The sequence below is a fragment of the Entelurus aequoreus genome, linkage group LG25 (genome assembly GCF_033978785.1).
Source record: "Entelurus aequoreus isolate RoL-2023_Sb linkage group LG25, RoL_Eaeq_v1.1, whole genome shotgun sequence".
Classification (NCBI taxonomy): domain Eukaryota; kingdom Metazoa; phylum Chordata; class Actinopteri; order Syngnathiformes; family Syngnathidae; genus Entelurus; species Entelurus aequoreus.
The window spans coordinates 9,975,595-9,996,099 of NC_084755.1; the positions used below are offsets into that span (position 1 = coordinate 9,975,595).

At 37.6% G+C, this 20,505-nt stretch overlaps 1 protein-coding gene across 1 annotated transcript in view; it reads left to right on the forward strand.

Moving 5' to 3' along the window:
• Positions 1-2,355: 2,355 nt before the first annotated feature.
• The window catches only part of tnrc6c1 (trinucleotide repeat containing adaptor 6C1), an 81,862-nt gene continuing 63,712 nt past the window's right edge, over positions 2,356-20,505 (forward strand). The window contains exon 1 of the mRNA XM_062037423.1: positions 2,356-2,448. The gene's annotated coding sequence lies outside the window, so the exon portion shown is untranslated. The remainder of the gene's footprint in view (positions 2,449-20,505) is intronic.

The following is a 20,505-nucleotide window of genomic DNA, read 5'->3' on the forward strand; positions in this document are numbered from 1 at the left end:
CTGTTTTTAATTGCAAAAATAATTTGACTGTAAAATTTACATTAGTTTTTTTTTACTGTAAATTAAAAAAAAATCAATCAATGTTTATTTATATAGCCCTAAATCACAAGTGTCTCAAAGGCAATGCTAAGGGCGCCATCCATCAGGGGGCGCCACGCCAGTGCCACAAATGTTGGAGAAAAAAAAAAAAGTTGGCACTATTATTTCTAAATACAAGAAATAATCCCACGTTAATTAAAATGCAAAGTAAAGCCTATTTAATAGAAATATTATTTGTTACAACCTTACGCCCCCCCTCCCCCCGCACGGTGCGCCCCCTCCCTTCCCGTATCATGACTCTTTTTGGACGTCACCACATCAAAAAATCAACACAAGATGTCAAAACGGCCAAAACTGTCAGGTGCCCAGGGAAGAAAAAAAGAGAAAAGAAGAGGAGGAGAAACGAGAAAAAGGACAGAGGTAGCAGGTAGGTAACGTTAGCCTACATGAAATTATTTGTCTGTTATAATGTGATAGTAACCTGGCTTTTTAGCATTAAGCTAATGTTACATCATTCATCAATAAATAGCTAGTTCTGTTTTAACGTCGGGTTAATATTGTGGAGGGGGCTAAATTGTTATGGAAAATAATAATGTAACGTTAGGTAATTACAGTACTCCCTGGTGTACAGTCATTTGTAAGTCATTCTAGTTAATGCAATATTAAAAAGCACAAATAGAGAACTCTGTAGGATCCCCTTTTTTTTGTAATATAGTTGTTAAAGTCATACTGGTTTGATATCTTGTTTTGTGCAGTGCCTTATTTATATTGTATTTTTAATTTATAATATGCAACTTGTTGACACGTTTTATTTTGTGTTTATGTATGTAAAAAATATTGTATTTCATATATTCATTTTTTATTTTTTGTATTCATTTATTTATTCTTTTTTTTTTTTTTATCTTGTTAACTATTCTGACTGTTAATTTGCTTTCTTTAAGTAAAAAAAAAAACGGTCAAAGACAAAGCTATTGGGTTTCTTGTGAGTATATACACTTCACTGCGGATGTGTGGGGGGGCGCCACCTAAAATCTTGCCTAGGGCGCCAGATTGGTTAGGGCCGGGCCTGCTCAAAGGGCTGCACAAGCCACAACGACATCCGCGACATGCACCTGGGGATAGGTTGATTGGCAACACTAAATTGGCCCTAGTGTGTGAATGTGAGTGTGAATGTTGTCTGTCTATCTGTGTTGGCCCTGTGATGTGGTGGCGACTTGTCCAGGGTGTACCCCGCCTTCCGCCCGATTGTAGCTGAGATAGGCTCCAGTGCCCCCCGCGACCCCGAAGGGAATAAGCGGTAGAAAATGGATGGAGGGATGGATATATATATATATATATATATATATATATATATATATATATATATATATATATATATATATACACACATACACATATTTAAATATATATATGTATATATATATATATACATACATACATATACACGTATAGGGAGTAATCCTTTTTTTATATCTTGTTTTCATGTATTTTATTAATTATACTGTACAGCACTTTGGTTTGAGGGTTTTTGAAATGTTATACAAATAAAGTTGAATTGAGATTGCATTAGGAAGTACTTTCTCAAGTGTAAAATACATCTATTTTCTTGTAAAACAAAAACTTTTTTTTAATTAATTCAATAACGTTTTGTTAATTTTTCCAATCCAATCCGCTTTATTTATATAGCACATTTAAACAACAAAAATGTTTCCAAAGTGCTGCACAAATATATTATAAACAACATTAAATACTATCCTTAGTGAATAAAAACAAAATAACTAAATATAAAGCCAGTATAAAAAAGTAAATATGATAAAAAACGATTTTTAAGGGTAAAACCAATTTAAACAATAAATAAAAATAAACCACACAATTCACGTAGTATTAAAAGCATCCATTTATTTTCCGTACCGTTCATTCTCATAATAATCAGGGTTACGGCCTAAACTGGAGCCTATTCCCGATTTAATTCATCAAAATATGAAAAACCTAGTTCACGGAATTGGCGACCCTTAGTGGTGTAAACAGGTACTGCAGTTCTCATGTTGCACCACTACTTCTTTCCCCAAGATAAAGTTTCCTCGGCACGTTTCACGCGCGTGCGCATTGGCGCTCTGTTTCCGTCTTGTTAAAAAAAAAAAAAAAAAAAAGCGTCTACAAGGATGAGGAGAGTGATGAAGGGACTGCAGTTGTCATGGCAACGGCCCGGTGGCGGCGGCGACGACGGGGGGTGGGGGAGGGGAGGGGCCAGCCAGTTTGTTTTGTTATTAATGGTCACGTGCGAGGCTAAGCTCCGCCCCCATCCCCCCGCCGCCCCCCGCCCCCTCCTCCAGTTAGCACTGCTCCGGTCACTTACTACAAAATGGCTGCACGAGCTCCTCCAGCCGCGACGACTACTCACTGAAAACAGTAAGCATTCTTTTATTTTTATTTATTTTATTGCCTCCGCGTGGCGAGATTTATTTGCATCCGGAAGCAAAGGCAGAATTTTATCTTCGCGAATAAAAAGAAAAATGTTTCGAGTACAGCCCACTTTTGACATCAGCGTCGAAATGAGCGCCCTTTAGCAGGGGGATTATTTTTAGCTTGTGCTATGCTAGGCTAGCTAGCTTGGTCTGGTCAGACGCTGGATAAACAACACACTTTGTAGCAATTATGACACGTTGTAGCGTTGTAATTAGTTTGAAAGTGCTCACCCGGTTAGTGGGAAAGTTAACTACTTCCTGGCATCCACTAGAGACTTGTTTGGTAAATCCATCCATATACAGTATAAGATGTGGGCGGTCCGATCCAATGTCGACAATAGTGATACCAGTAGAATCGGATCGATATTAGTGAAAAGTTGACTACTTCCTGGCATCCACTAGAGCAGGGGTCACCAACGTGGTGCCTGCGGGCACCAGGTACCCCGTAAGGACCAGATGAGTCGCCCGCTGGCCTGTTGTAAAAATAGCTCAAATAGCAGCACTTACCAGTGAGCTGCCTCTATTTTTTAAATTGTATTTATTTACTAGCAAGCTGGTCTCGCTTTGCCCGACATTTTTAATTCTAAGAGAGACAAAACTCAAATAGAATTTGAAAATCCAAGAAAATATTTTAAAGACTTGGTCTTCACTTGTTTAAATGAACTCATTAATTGTTTTACTTTGCTTCTTATAACTTTCAGAAAGACAATTTTAGAGAAAAAATACAACCTTAAAAATGATTTTAGGATTTTTAAACACATACCTTTTTACCTTTTAAATTCCTTCCTCTTCTTTCCTGACAATTTAAATTAATGTTCAAGTAATTTATTTTTTTTGTTGTAAAGAATAATAAATACATTTTAATTTAATTATTCATTTTAGCTTCTGTTTTTTCGACGAAGAATATTTGTGAAATATTTCTTCAAACTTATAATGATTAAAATTCAAAAAAAATATTCCGGAAAATCTGTAGAATCAAATTTAAATCTTATTTCAAAGTCTTTTGAATTTCTTTTAAAATTTTTGTTCTGGAAAATCTAGAAGAAATAATGATTTGTCTTTGTTAGAAATATAGCTTGGTCCAATTTGTTATATATTCTAACAAAGTGTAGATTGGATTTTAAGCTATTTAAAACATGTCATCAAAATTCTAAAATGAATCTTAATCAGGAAAAATTACTAATGATGTTCCATAAATTCTTTTTTAAATTTTTTCAAAAAGATTCAAATTAGCTAGTTTTTCTCTTCTTTTTTTCGGTAGAATTTTGAATTTTAAAGAGTCAAAATTGAAGATAAACTATGTTTCAAAATTGAATTGTCATTTGTTTCGTGTTTTCTCCTCTTTTAAACCGTTCAATTAAGTGTAAATATCATTAATTATTAATAATAACATAGAGTTAAAGGTAAATTGAGCAAATTGGCTATTTCTGGCAATTTATTTAAGTGTGTATCAAACTGGTAGCCCTTCGCATTAATCAGTACCCAAGAAGTAGCTCTTGGTTTCAAAAAGGTTGGTGACCCCTGCACTAGAGACTTCTTTGGAAAATCCACCCATATACAGTATAAGATGTGGGCGGTCCGATCCAAATGTCAACAATAGTGATACCAGTATAATTGAATCGACACTAGTGTTGATGAGATCAATATTGGGGGAACAGTTAACTACTTCCTGGCATCTACTAGAGACTTGTTTGGAAAGTCCATCCATATACAGTATAAGATGTGTGTGGTCCGATCCAAATGTCGACCATAGTAATACCAGTAGCAGCGGATCGACACTATCGTTGATGAGATCGATATGAGGGGAAAAGTTAACCACTTCCTGGCATCCACTAGAGACTTGTTTGGAAAATCCATCCATATACAGTGTAAGATGTGGGCGGTCCGATCCAAATGTCGACAACAATGATACCAGTAGCATCGGATCGACACTAGCGTTGATGGGATCGATATTAGGGGAAAAGTTAACTACTTCCTGGCATCCACTAGAGACTTGTTTGGAAAATCCATCCATATACACTATAAGATGTGGGCGGTCCGATCCCAATGTCGACAATAGTGATACCCGTATAATTGGATCGACACTAGCGTTGATGAGATCGATATTAGGGGAAAAGTTAACTACTTCCTGGCATCCACTTGTTTGGAATATCCATCCATATACAGTATAAGATGTGGGCGGTCCGATCCAAATGTCGACAATAGTGATACCAGTAGCATCAGGTTGACACAAGCGTTGATGATATTAGGGGAAAAGTTAACTACTTCCTGGCATTCATTAGAGACTTGTTAGGATCATCCATCCATATACACTATAAGATGTGGGCGATCCGATCCCAATGTCGACAATAGTGATACCAGTAAAATCAGATCGATATTAGGGGAAAAGTTAACTACTTCCTGGCATCCATTAGAGACTTGTTTGGAAAATCCACCCATATACAGTATAAGATGTGGGCGGTCCGGTCCCAATGTCGACAATAGTGATACCAGTAGAATCGGATCGACACTAGCGTTGATGAGATCGATATTAGGGGGAAAGTTAACTACTTCCTGTCATCCACTAGAGACTTGTTTGGAAAATCCATCCATATACAGCATAAGATGTGGGCGGTCCGATCCTAATGTCGACAATAGTGATACCAGTAGAACTGTATCGACATTAAGGGAAAAGTTAACTACTTCCTGGCATCCACTAGAGACTTGTTTGGAAAATCCATCCATATACAGCATAAGATGTGGGCGGTCCGATCCCAATGTCGACAATAGTGATACCAGTAGAACTGTATCGACATTAAGGGAAAAGTTAACTACTTCCTGGCATCCACTAGAGACTTGTTTGGAAAATCCATCCATATACAGTATAAGATGTGGGCGGTCCGATCCCAATGTCGACAATAGTGATACCAGTAGAATTGTTTCGATATTAAGGGAAAAGTTAACTACTTCCTGGCATCCACTAGAGACTTGTTTGGTAAATCCATCCATATACAGTATAAGATGTGGGCGGTCCGATCCCAATGTCGACAATAGTGATACCAGTAGAACTGTATCGACATTAAGGGAAAAGTTAACTACTTCCTGGCATCCACTAGAGACTTGTTTGGTAAATCCATCCATATACAGTATAAGATGTGGGCGGTCCGATCCCAATGACGACAACAGTGATACCAGTAGTATCGGATCGACACCAGCGTTGATGAGATCGGTATTTTATTTTGATTTACCGTCTGTGTTAGTTTTCGAAATGTGTTGCTTGTTGTTTTGATCAAACATATTAGAGTTAGACAAACTTTAATGATCCACAAGGGAAATAGTTCCACACAGTAGCTCAGTTACAAAGGATGGAAAGGATAATGCAGGTATAAAGTAGACTAAAAATACCGTAGTAGCAATATCAAATATAACATATATGTAATATTTACATATTATATATACAGAATATAATATATACTGATATATTATAATATATTTTTATATAACAATATACAACAATTACTATGTACAATATTACAGTATATGTAACAGCTGCAGCATAAAATAGAGAGTATATCCAGCAGAAAATATACATTATAAACAAAGAGAGGTAGCGAACATTATATCTTCATATCGTTTTCACAAACACGGGGAATAGGGCAGTGATTCTCAACCTTTTTTCACCAAGTACCACCTCAGAAAGCACTTGGTGCTCCAAGTACCTACCTAATGACCAACATTAAAATACATTAGCATAGTATTCATTTGAAAAGAAGGCATTTGTTTTACTTAACTAGCATATCTAATATGTTTGCCAATGTAACATTACACACGGGTTGAACAGTAACACTGTGTTTGTATTAGTGTTGTCCCGATACCAATATTTTGGTACCGGTACCAAAATGGTATTTCGATACTTTTCTAAATACAGGGGACCACAAAAACTTGCATTATTGGCCTTATTTTAACAAGAAATCTTAGGGTACATTAAACATGTGTTTATTCTTGCAAGTTTGTCCTTAAATAAAATAGTGAACATACTTAGACAACTTTATTTTTATTAGTAAGTAAGCAAACAAAGACTCCTAATTTAGCTGCTGACATATGCAGTAACATATTGTGTCATTTATCTACCTATTATTTTGTCAACATTATTAAGGACAAGTGGTAGAAAATGAATTATTAATCTTCTTGTTCATTTATTGTTAATATCTGCTTACTTTCTCTTTTAACATGTTCTATCTACACTTCTGTTCAAATGTAATAATCACTTATTCTTCTGTTGTTTGGATGCTTTACATTCGTTTTGAATGATACCACACATTGGTATCATCCGATACCAGGTTGTTACAGGATCATACATTGGTCATATTCAAAGTCCTCATGTGTCTAGGGACATATTTCCTGAGTTTATAAACATAATATTTTTATTTTTTTTTTTAAAGAAAGAAGATTTTGTGATGTTAAAAAATATCGATGTAATCATAGTAGTATCGACTAGATACGTTATTGTACGTGGTATCATTACAGTAGATGTTAGGTGTAGATCCACCAATGGCGTTTGTTTATTTTGTAGCGTCCCGGAAGAGTTGGTGCTGCAGGGTCAAGAGTTTATAAACATAATATGAATTTTCAAAAAGAAAAAAAAGATTTTGTGATGATAAAAAATATTGATAAAATCATAGTAGTACTTGGTATCATTACAGTGGATGTCAGGTGTAGATCCACCAATGGCGTTTGTTTACATTTTGACGCAGGTGAGTGAAGCATGTTTAGCTATTCCACGTCCTGCAGGGATGATACTTGTAAGAAACGTACTTTGTTTGTCGCCATGGAGACCAGGATTAGTGATTTAGAAGTAGCTACAACACTGCAGACTGCGGCTGGACTTTAGCCGCTAACTAGTTAGCCATGTTTTAAAGCACCTCTTCCTGAGGGCGTTTCAGTGTTATAAATTCACCTTTATTGTTAGCTATTAAGCCAAAATGCGTCCATTCTCCCTTTTCTGTCTACACATTGTGTCTGCTTGTAAGTACTCTGTGTGTGCGCGCTGCCGAACATGCTTCTCTGCTCGGTGGTCCGGTACTTTTTAGAGGCGGTATAGTACCGAATATGATTCATTAGTATTGCGGTACTACACTAATACCGGTATACCGTACAGCCCTAGTTTGTATACAGAAAAATAAAACAATGTGTTTTGTTCAAGCAATTATTTGGTGTACCACTAATGGTACACGTACCACAGTTTGAATAGGTTATTGCACACAGGAGGGCTTTCGGAGTCAAAACGCCCAAGGATTTGAATAAGAGCCAATATTAGATTGTGCGTTTAACTTATTTTGCTCAAACAATCACATGCAATAGAATGATAAGTGAATAATTGTATTATCTTGTTGAGATTGTTACATTGCAAAATTGTTCACAAATAAGTGTGTTTTTGTTTGCCTTTACCTCCAAAAATTGCCAAGTAAAAAGTATCGTTACCGACGATACTGGCCCTCTGTTTACTTGGTATCAGACTGATACCAAAATGTGTAGTATTGCCCACCTCAACCATACATCCATTTTCTATACATGGTTTCACGTTTTGAGCTGAGGCCTATCCTAACACGCTGGACAGGACCAGCAAGCATTCACGCTCATAATTTCTTCCGCTGTTTGTGATGCTTCATTCGTGGCCTTCACGGTGACAAGCGTCCTGCAGCCAGTGTGCTTGTGTGCAGACTAGAGAATGACAGTAGCAGAGGGCAGCCTGCCTGACGTAATCCTGAAGCCCCCCCCGCTGCTTTACTAATGTGCTGCAGTTCCTAATTTGGGGGTCTGGCAAAGGATGGTGGCTGGAGGGAAACCTTGGTGGGAGGTGGTGGTGGTGGACTTTTTTTGTCTGTGTCAGTGGCCCTCCTACTTGGACCTCTACCATGTGAAAGAGTACTCCCAGAGGCACGGGGGGGTGGATAACAAAGACAGGCCAGTAAATACTGTGATTACTATATGGCATAGGTCGGGGTTTGAGGGGCATGTTGCCAGATTGTGGTGTTTGGTTTCGGTGTCAGTTGAATGCTGATGCATACTATTTTATAGATTATATACAGTCAAACCTGTCTATAGTGACCACTCACGGGAAACAGGAAAGGTGGCCGGCCACTATATGCAGGTTGGTGGCCATTTTGAATGAGCGTGATCTTGATTTTGCGCTACATGTAGGGGTGTAACGGTACACAAAAATTTTGGTTCGGTACGTACCTCGGTTTAGAGGTCACGGTTCGGTTAATTTTCGGTACAGTAAGAAAACAACAAAATAGGGCTGCAACTAACGATTAATTTGATAATCGATTAATCTGTCGATTATTACTTCGATTAATCCATTAATAATCGGATAAAAGAGACAAACTACATTTCTATCCTTTCCAGTATTTTATTGAAAAAAAACAAGCATACTGGCACCATGTTCTGGACATTGGGGGTGCAGCATACACCAATAATAACACAGAAATGTAACTCATCAGATCAGAACTGAATCAGATATTGTACACGTTTCTGTTGTGAATAATAAAGGATTCATTTTAGGCTGCCTCTGAATAATAGCATGAAATATTCCAGCACCTTCATAACGTTTAGTTATACTAAAGCGTCACTCAAATCTAAATATATTTATATAGCTTTATCGGCCCGGCTACGTTGATCCATTATGAAACCAACCTGAGATATTTCTGTCCGTTACGTTTATTTCGAAATTGGGAACCGTGCGTTTTCTCTCTCAAAACGGAGTCAAATGTGCCGGAGACACATTATCAGCCCCGCGTTGCAACAAAGGCATAACGTTAACGTTACTCACAAAAAAGCTGAACTCATGAATGCCTGTTGCCACTATGGACTTAAAAAGTTACGTACCATGAGTTCCCTTCATCCATGGCTCCAACATGTTTCCTTTTGCAGGTGCTCCTGAAGCAATGTTGTACTTCCGGGCCATTTAGCAGGAAACGGTCTTTTTTGAAGTCTTTAAAGTGAAGTGTTCCCACAGTTTTGACGACTTAGGTCGTACACTTTTCTCCACTGAAGCAATAACCTCAAGATGTTTCTCCGCTAAACTATCGGTAGTGTTTTCCTGCGCCATTTTTCAAATGTTTCCAGCAAAGGAGACGGCGTCGTCACGTGAGCTGCACATGACCACATCATTGGCTAGCTTACGCCACCTCATGAGACGTAGCCTCAGCGCCGCCCTGGCGCTGTTTTGTACTGTTTTTGTACTTATTTTGATTATTGTTTCTCAGCTGTTTATAAATGTTGCAGTTTATAAATAAAGGTTTATAAAACAAAAAAAAATTACCAAAACAAAAAAAGCCTCCGCGCATGCGCATAGCATAGTTCCAACGAATCGATGACTAAATTAATCGGCAACTATTTTGATAATCGATTTAATCGATTAGTTGTTGCAGCCCTACAACAAAATATGCATTTTTTGGTTATTTATTTACCAAATTTGTAAACAATGGCATAACATACATATACACACAAGGTCCATTGCCAGGGTTAATGTGGTCAACATATATCAAATAAAAACTAAATAAGATAAGGCTCAGAATGGTTTCTCAACAAAACCTTTCTACATATAAAGTGCTTTTTTTGATTGATGATTGATTGAGACTTTTATTAGTAGATTGCACAGTACAGTACATATTCCCTACAATTGACCACTGAATGGTAACACTTTAATACATTTTTCAACTTGTTTAAGTCGGGGTCCATGTTAATCAACATTAAACTGCCTCAAGTTGTTGCTCAGATTAAATAAAATGACCAAACTTCTTCTACATATAAAAAGTGCAACATTAAACAGTTTCAAGTCAACTCAGCCTCAGATTAACTTTTCTTTCCCCCCCAGCCTGGCTAACTTGGCAGTGAGAGGATATATGGGCTCATTGCATAGAAGTGGGTCAAAATCTAGTTTCTAATGCAATGTGGTCTTAAATCTGCTGCTATAAAAACATTTGTTATCGCTTTAGCCCCGCCTGACTCGCCGAGGAGAGGCTGCTTGAATGCGGTGGTGACGCTTCAAATGGGTTAGCATGTTTGACGTGTTGTCAGAAGCAGCTGCTGAACAATGTCGGCAAACCTCCGTCCTCCGTTGTTGTATCGCGCAGCCAAAGTGTTCCCAAACGGGAGATCTTAACGAGGCAGGAGGGTCTTCCAGATCTGGCTTTTACATGTTGTCCTAGCCCGGTCGTTGCTAGCATGCCGTGTGTTGTGCCTCGGTGTGCATTGTTTACACAATGTGCAGTACGCTACTTAATATGTCCGTGTGGAAACTTGTTTGATACACCTCCGAACCGAACCGAAACCCCTGTACCGAAACCCCCGTTTCTTTACTTCCACAATTTTCTAAAATCATTGAAAAACTGTTCAATAACAGATTAGAGAGTTTCATAAATAAAAATAGAATACTCGAAGAGAACCAATATGGATATAGAGCTAATGTTTCAACTTCAATGGCTTTAATTGAAATTACAGAAGAAATTACCAATGCAATAGATAGTAAAAAATGTGCAGCAGCAGTGTTCATGGATCTAACTAAAGCATTTGACACAATTAATCACAATATTTTAATCAAAAAACTAGAACGATATGACATCAGAGGGTTAGTCTTAAACTGGATAAGAAGTTATCTAACGAACAGGAATCAATACGTGAAGCTAGGCGAACACACGTCTACAACGCTAAATATATCCTGTGGTGTACCTCAGGGATCAATAATAGGACCTAAATTATTCAATCTCTATATAAATGACATTTGTAAAGTTACAAAAGATTTAAAGTTAGTATTATTTGCGGATGATACAAGAGCGTTTTGTTCAGGAGAGAACACACAGGAGTTAATACAAATAATAACAGAAGAAATTAACAAACTAAAAAGATGGTTTGACAAAAACAGACTATCGTTGAATGTCAGTAAAACTAAAATAATGCTATTTGGTAACAGTAGAAGAGAAAGTCAAACACAAATACAAATAGACGGAAAAGAAATTGGAAGAGTAAATGAAACCAAATTTCTAGGTATAATGATTGATGATAAATTGAACTGGAAATCTCACGTAAAAAATATACAACATAAAGTAGCAAGAAACACGTCAATAATGAATAAAGCAAAACATGTTCTAGACAAAAAATCACTTCATATTCTCTACTGCTCACTAGTGTTACCATATCTGAGCTACTGTGTAGAAATATGGGGAAATAACTACAAAAGTACACTTCATTCATTAACGGTGTTACAAAAAAGATCAGTTAGAATAATACATAATGTTGGATATAGAGAACATACAAATCCTTTATTTATTGAATCAAAGATACTGAAATTCCACGACATAGTGAATTTGCAAACAGCTAAAATTATGCACAAAGCAAATTATAACCTGCTACCCAAGAATATACAACAATTCTTCTCAAAAAAAAGAGGAGAAATATAATCTTAGAGAAAAATGTAATTTAAAACATTTGTACGCACGTACAACACTTAAGACCTTCAGTATATCAGTATGTGGAATTAAATTATGGAATGGATTAAGCAAAGCAATCAAACAATGTACTAATATGATCCACTTCAAGAAACTCTTCAAACTTAAAGTGTTTACAAAGTACAAAGAAGAAGAACCATGATAAACATTATGAATTTATTTAATTCATCCATTCTTTCACTCTCAAAATAATCTTACTTATCTCATCATATGAAATGTAACTTACTTCACCAATTATTATTTATCTATTTATTTTTATTGTGATTACTTATGGAGTACATTGTGAATAAATTGAGAACAGGAAGTGAACAAAAAAGTTTAGCAACTGTTATGTAAAAGAAAAGGGGTAGGATTAAATAAGCTCTGCTTCTTCCTACTCCTTTTCGAACATGTTGAAAAGAGAAACTGGAAATTGTGATGTATCATGTTGTATGCTTGCATGTTCGAAATAAACTCAAACTCAAACCCGTACCGAAACGGTTCAATACAAATACACGTACCGTTACACACCTAGCTACATGTGTTTTATCCATCCATGCATTTTCTACCGCTAGTCCCTCTTGGGGTCGCGGAGGGTGTTGGAGCCTATCCCAGCGGCATTATTCTTTAAAAAAAAATCCTGAATCCAGGCAGTCGTATGGATTACCCCAAATTTTAATCGCTTCTTCTCTATCTCATTTCTGACATATCCTGAACATCAGTGGCGGGCTGTGCGTTTCCCACATAGGCCTTCGGTGATGTCCGACTTCAATAATTACCTCTCAAAATACCATAATTTATGTCACCACATGACCATTGCTGAATAAATACTATACAGAAACACATTTACGCCCTACTGGGCATTGAACAAATCAACAGTGTACAAAACGGTTTATTTTCTGGCGCATTTAAAAATCAATTAAAACGCATCAGCAATTAAAACGTATCTTATGTGGTAGTGTCAAAATTAAAATTGCAAAAAACCTATTAAAAGTGAAAAAATTTAATATTTGAACTCACAATTTGACCTGATGTGGGATCTGAGCCAAGGATGTCGTTGTGGCTTGTGCAGCCCTTTGAGACACTCGTGATTTAGGGCTATATAAGTAAACATTGATTGATTGATTGACAATTTATAGCACCTATTCAACGCCGTATAAGCCAGGGGTACCCCTCGTCGTCCGCTTATTCGAGTGGAAATGGGGAGCATTTCATCGCCAGAACAGCTGAGCTAGCTTCCGGGGTTGGCCGACATCGTCTCACAAGATGTAGTTTCTCTTTAAATATCCTTCATGAAAATGACCTTGCAAATATATATCTGCCACCTAATCAACGTTTTGTTCTCCTTCTCTGCTATCCCGGTCCGGCTACGGTGCAACACTTCCTGCTAAATTGAAAGTTGTGAATGTATACTCACTTTGGAATGACAAGTGAGGATTCAATCACAGTCTCGTTAACATCAGGCTACTTGAATAAGCTTCTGTCAACAACTTGTGATCTGATTGGCTATCGCAACTGTCTATCAACTCAGTGTTCTCAAATTAATCCGCTAATGGTCCCGATGAGTATCCAATCACAGGACGCGTAAATGTCACGTTCAACGTGAGGCCAGCTAGAAGGCCTTACTGACAACAACTCCTGATCTGATTGGCTATGGCAACTATCTATCAACTGTATGTGCCCGTTCACTTACAGTGCACGGACGCCCGCATTGTTGATTCTGAAGGCCTCGGGCAGATTTGGTACAGCATGGCAACATAAGCTAGCTGAATTCTGATTGGATACAAACTAAAACTAAAAACAACAGCACTGTAAGGAGCATAATATGACATGAAGAGAATATGAATACTTTTAGATATTTAGGGAAAGTAAATAAAAAAATAATGTTATCTTTAATTATGATTTCTGGTTATGTTAGGCCAGCAGAGAAGGCCTTGCTGGCCCTGACGGCCCACCACTGCTGAACATTTCATCAAAATGTGCTTGTAACTTTTTGAGTTCCGTTGCTAATATAACGGGAAGGGCTTTAGGACCCTGTCAGTCCGAGTTCAGAGATTACTAACAGGCAGACAAACCCCAGCAAAAACAACAAAGGTGAAACATCAAATACAGACAACAATGCAGACATTTTGGTATCTTTAAATATTTATGTGACATGGTCAGCACAGCACACAAATATTACACGTTTATTAATATAGAAGGAATGGCGCAGTTTTGCCGGGAAGAACACAGCCATAAATTGAATGGAAGGACGTATGCATTGATCGCGTAATTCGGTTAGAATTTAATGTAGCGCAAATGTTGATATTAGTGGCATATATACGTGTAAAAAAGAAAAAAAAATTGGATTAGGGATTTAACGACATTATAATTTCATACTGTGGTTATCATTATTGTCACTGTATTGTTGAATGTGTTCAAAAAGTACTTATACACACACTGAAATCTTATCTGGGATACAAAATAAATGACCACAGGCCACATTTAACAAATGGCTTCTAGAGACAAGGTTTATAACACTACTTTCCTTATTTTTGTGGCCACCAGTACCACAGACAGTATGCATGCTACATGTAATGCCAACAAGAGTTATATTACCATACATGATAAAAAGATACATTTAAAACAAATCTGTGTTACTATTTACTATTAGCATGTATTTTGCTTAAATAATATCGAATTGCTCTATTCTGCTTATTGTACGTTGCTGAGAAATGTTCAAGGGTCTAGGGCAGGGGTCGGGACCCTTTTTGGCTAAGAGAGCCAAGAAAGTCAAATATTTTAAAATGTATTTCCGTGAGAGCCATATAATATTTTTTAACACTGAATACAACTAAATGCGTGCATTTTTAAGTAAGACCAACATTTTTAGAGTATAATAAGTCTCTTATTCTTTTTAATAACATTGTTATTCTGAAGCTAACCAATAATAAATAAAATACTTCTTACCATTAATGCGACTTCTTGAACAGGTGTGGTAGAAAACGGATGGATGGATTAAAATGCATGTGAATGTTTTATATTTTGTACGTTATTTTTAACACTGTGATTACCAGCGGAATTATTCATTACTTATCGTGTTAAGCAATGTCAGCTAAGATTTATCTGAGAGCCAGATGCAGTCATCAAAAGAGCCACATCTGGCTCGAGAGCCATAGGTTCCCTACCCCTGGCCTAGGGACTTCTCCATTCTTTTTAGTCACTTTATCTTTGTTAAAAACGACTAGCAACAAATCTAGCATATTTTTCTGGTGTTGTTGTTGCTGCGAGCCTTGCTCTCTTTAAAAGCCGCCACTGTCCTCCTACCGTTTGCCCATGGGTGTATTTCATATATATTATAGTACGTCCACATCGCAGACCTGCTGCCTCCGATCCAGACAATCCTGTGTGTCTTGCTTACGTCCTCGCATCTTTTTTTCAGCGGCTGAATTTATGGTTCATCACTAGCCAATAGTGCGCAAATATAAAAACTATGTATACTATAACTATAATATACTATTATTTTAAATATATATATTATGTATACATCATATATAACATATATATTATATTTATATGACATATATACATATGTATAATATATATACCGTAATTTCCGGACTATAAGCCGCTACTTTTTCCCCTCGTTCTGGTCCCTGCGGCTTATACAACGGTGCGGCTTATTTACGGCCTGTTCTTCTCCGACACCGACGAAGAGGATTTCGGTGGTTTTAGTACGCAGCAGGAAGACGATGACACAATGATTAAAGACTGACTTTTCATATACCGGTAGGCTGGTTATTTTGATAACGTACAGGCGAGCACTTTGTATTACTTTGCACCGTTGTCTTATTTGTACTCTGCACGAATGCTGTTCGCCATGTCAAAGATGTGAAAGTTTGATTGAATGATTGAAAGATTTATTGTTAATAAATGGGACGCTTTGCGTTCCCAAACAGTCATCTCTGTCCCAACAATCCCCTCCGTGGTAGCAGGAACCCCTATATACTACGGTGTAATTACACATCAAAACCCTGCGGCTTATAGTCGGGTGCGGCTTATATATGGAGCAATCTGTATTTTCCCCTAAATGTAGCTGGTGCGGCTTATAGTCAGGTGCGGCTTATAGTCCGGAAATTACGGTATATATATATACATACATACACACACTTATCTCTATATATATCTATACACACTTATCTCTATATACATCTATATCTCATACTGTAATGACCTGCTGGTGTTAATGTGTATGTTTGTGTGTTATGATGTTAAATGTTTTACCATGGTCAGTGAACACAACATGTTGGCGGAGAATGACGAAGTGTTGTTAAGTGTCCGGGGAAGCACAGAGATGGATGTGTGTGCACTGAAGGGAATATGTGTTGGAATTGGGCTGGTTGTTAGCATAAGATTGGCAATAAAAAGAGCGTCAGACTTAGTGTGTCTTCTTCTGGACGCTACAATGCATTATATTACTTTAAAACGGTTTTCACGTTAAAAAAAAACACACATTTTATGGTGTGGCGGCATATATTTTGCCGTTACGGTGATGTATGAGGCGAGTTATACACCACGAGCCAATTTACCTGCGAGTACAAGCCACATATTCAAAGCTACACCGTGATAATAAATTAACAAGCCACGTTTTCATCGGTGGGTTAGATACACAGTATACGCAGGAAAATACTGAGATTGATGTCTTTGATTGATTGGTATATACACTATGTACATGACACTATGCACATGTTGACTCCAAGAGTGTGCAAAACAGAATGAGAAAATATATATACACTATAACCACATATAAACCTGTTTGATGCTTCGAAGAGTTGCTGGGGATCAATTTTGGTTCAGATCAGGTAGAGGTTGAGCTGAGCCATGATTTTATGGCCGTTTTAAAATTTAGTAGGGAAGTTCGAATTTTAAGGTCATATCTCATGTCCAAATATTTTGGTGATATTTTATATTCCTAAAAATGCCAGAACCAATTTATATGCTGAAGCGTTTTACATAAAACAGCCTGCATCAAAGCCTTGTGTTTATACTTGACAAAACTTATGAATATTATATTTATCCATCCATCCATTTTCTACCGCTTGTCCCTCTCGGGGTCGCGGAGATGCTGGAGCCTATCACAGCTGCATTCGGGCGGAAGGCGGGGGTACACCCTGGACAAGTTGCCAGCTCATCAGAGGGCCCTGTAGGTCCCTGTCCATAAACCGTGTGCTACTCGGGATTACCTTTTTGCAGAACGGACTCTAATATTAACACATAATGTAATGTATTACAAAATTATATCTGTCTGTAAATAAATAAATACATTAATTAATAAAATATGAACATTTTGTCAGTTTATCAGGTATGTGCTGGCACGGTTCAGTTTTTGCTGTAGTCCACTTGCATCGGTATCAAATCAGTCACTGACTCCACAGTAAAAATACAAAATACATGATTATTATTGGTGTTTTAGTATCCACATTTCAACCTTTCCTCATTATGTTATGGATTACTTTTTTCCCATTTTTGTATTTTTCTTGCTTATTTGTATTTTTAATATGCGCTGTGTGGCCAATTGTGGTTTGCAAACACCTTTTACTAAAAGGTCAAAATTGTTATGAATTACTCGTGTATTTTCTCCCAGTATTGTTGTGTTCTCCACCCCTACATTTCACTGTAATTTTTCCCGTTTTCATCTGACAGAAAATATACTCAAGTCTGTTTTTGGAGCCCACCATTGGTTTCTCCTCTCTCTGGGTTGTCAGAAAGCATTAATGTGGTTGGTTCTGAGAATAGCTTCAAGTACTTTAGTCCAATCCTCTTTGCAGAAACGCACGGCCGTGCTCGCCTAGCAGTTTTGTTTTAGCAGCTGCTGTTACTCTCTTCTTGTTGTGTGGCATGCAACTGGAATTGTTATAGTCAAACTCTTAAACACAGCCATTTATGCCATTCCCAATCATTTCCAACACATAGTTTATTCTAGTGTACTTATGTGAAGTCTTATATGGTCAAGAGGGAACACCTTTATAACATAACCTCTCTTTCAAGACCAATTTTTTTGAAAAATAGTGTTTTATTGGTGTTTTTAAAACATTGTGAGAATAGTTGCAATATGTTTAGGCAGGGCTATTTAACTGGTGGCCCAGGCCCCAAATCGGTTCGGGAATGATGTCATACCAGCCTGTAAGTTCATTTAAAAACTTGAGAGACAAACATTTTTGCAACAAATTCCTAAAACACTACAGTGCTCCTGTTGTATAGAGAAACTTGGAGCACACATTGGCAGTGCCTTGCATTGACATGTTAACCTTACAAGCAAACATAGAACGCTGGGGTGTACGCTTGTGATTTACATAACTGAGGCGTTCCGCAATGCACCCCTTTAAAGGCCTACTGAAAGCCACTACTACCGACCACGCAGTCTGATAGTTTATATATCAATGATGAAATCTTAACATTGCAACACATGCCAATACGGCCGGGTTAACTTATAAAGTGCAATTTTAAATTTCCCGGGAAACTTCCGGCTGAAAACGTCTCGGTATGATGACGTTTGCGCGTGACATTACGGGTTGAAGCAGACATTTTGGAATAGCACGGTGGCCAGCTTAAGTCGTCTGTTTTCACCACATAATTCCACAGTATTCTGGACATCTGTGTTGGTGAATCTTTTGCAATTTGTTCAATTAACAATGGAGACTGCAAAGAAGAAAGCTGTAGGTGGGATCGGTGTATTAGCGGCTGGCTGCAGCAACACAACCAGGAGGACTTTGAGTTGGATAGCAGACGTGCCACCGTGAGTACAGCTTTGGCTTCCAAACATTTGATCGCTTGCCCGAACGTGCGTGCCGCTATGTGCATGTCACGTACGTAACTTTGGGGAAATATATCTTTCTTGCCGACTCTGATGGCGGCCGGGGTGTCATCGAAAGCTACAACGCTGTCCGTCGCCGCGCCGCTGTCCTCACCTGTCTGGGTTGAAAAGGTCTACTGTTGTAAAAAAAATAGTTGAAGGGTGTTTACTTTTGTGAGATACATGTCTATTAAATTAATTTTCAATAAAAAAATGTATTAATAAAATGTAAAATTAGGCTTGTATACTTACTACATATCTTAACTAACTGTGTGCTCCATCTTGACAGCATATTTACACATGTGAGCAATTCACAAACAATGTCTGCATAACTGGGGGGGAAAAAACATAAAAGGCTGCCTTATTGTTGTTGTCCAAAAGTTGCAGACATTCTCGTGCACATAGGTGCATGTTTTAAGGATGAAAGTTGATCGTAAACTTTCGTTTATGTTTCAACACGTTGTACGTAGGTTACCTGCACTTTTGGAATGTAATAGATTATTGAATAAATGACTCTTTGTCAATGTAAGCGTGAGGACGGTGATGCAGGGAAGCCTTAGATTGGTTAGACTGTTGCGTTGCATTTGAGTGCTGCTGGGACAAATTAAATTGCTAAAAATGTTTGGTTGGTCAAAATGTGCGGGAAAACTGCAATATTGTGAAGTCTTGGAAGGACTGGCCGAGGTACAGCAAAAACTGCATTAGATCTAACGTGAAGCCTCTTTGCCTTTCACAAAGAAGCCAAAGAAGATGGGGTAATGCAGCATTTGTGTCTGCTTTTACACAGGACCACAACATTCCACAATCAGATAATAAATAAATACAATAAAATACAGTGGTACCTAATTTTTCGTTAAGAATCCGTTCCAAAGAGTATGTTGAAAACCGTACCGTACAAAGAGATGTACCGATAAACGGTATTAATGAGTAGTAAAACTCCTGACGGTTTGTACTTATTACCGTTTTAAATTGAAATGATTAAAAACTGTGATCGATAACTGCACTTTAATGAATTCAGACTGACAGGCCCCAGTTCGCTAGCTTAAATGCTAACATGAAAGCAAAAAACATTAACATAGTTTTTCCCATTAAGAAACGACAACCCTCAATCAAAACTCATGTCAACACATTGCTGTCTGAGCAACGAATCAATCAATCAGTTAGATTGATCTGAGCAACGAAGTAGCTGTGAACAGAATGATCGATCAAAAGTCGAAAAAATGACCGACAGGAAGGCGAGAAACACTTTTTATTTCAACAGACTCTCGCTCTGTACCCGCCGTCAAAACTCTGAAGACCGACTGCACAGTTCCTATCTTCACAAGAAAAGTGCTGCTTCATCCTGCCTGCGCTAACAAAATAAGAGTCTCAGAAAGCTAGCAAGCTACGGAGTTTGCCTCCAATATTTCTTGTAAAAAGTATAAAAATGATTGTGGAAGCTGGACAAATAAAACGCCAAAAACTAACCACTTTCATGTGGTATGAATTAGGTAGATCCCTTCGACTCGGTCAATTGAAAAGTAGCTGGCCTGCAGAAAAAGTGTTAGCACCACTGATTTAGATGGCCTACTGGAGGAAATTACTGAAGATATGACCAAATAAAAATTACATTTTGACAGATATTAACTATTATTAAAGGCCTACTGAAATGATTTTTTTTTATTTAAACGGGAATAGCAGATCCATTCTATGTGTCATACTT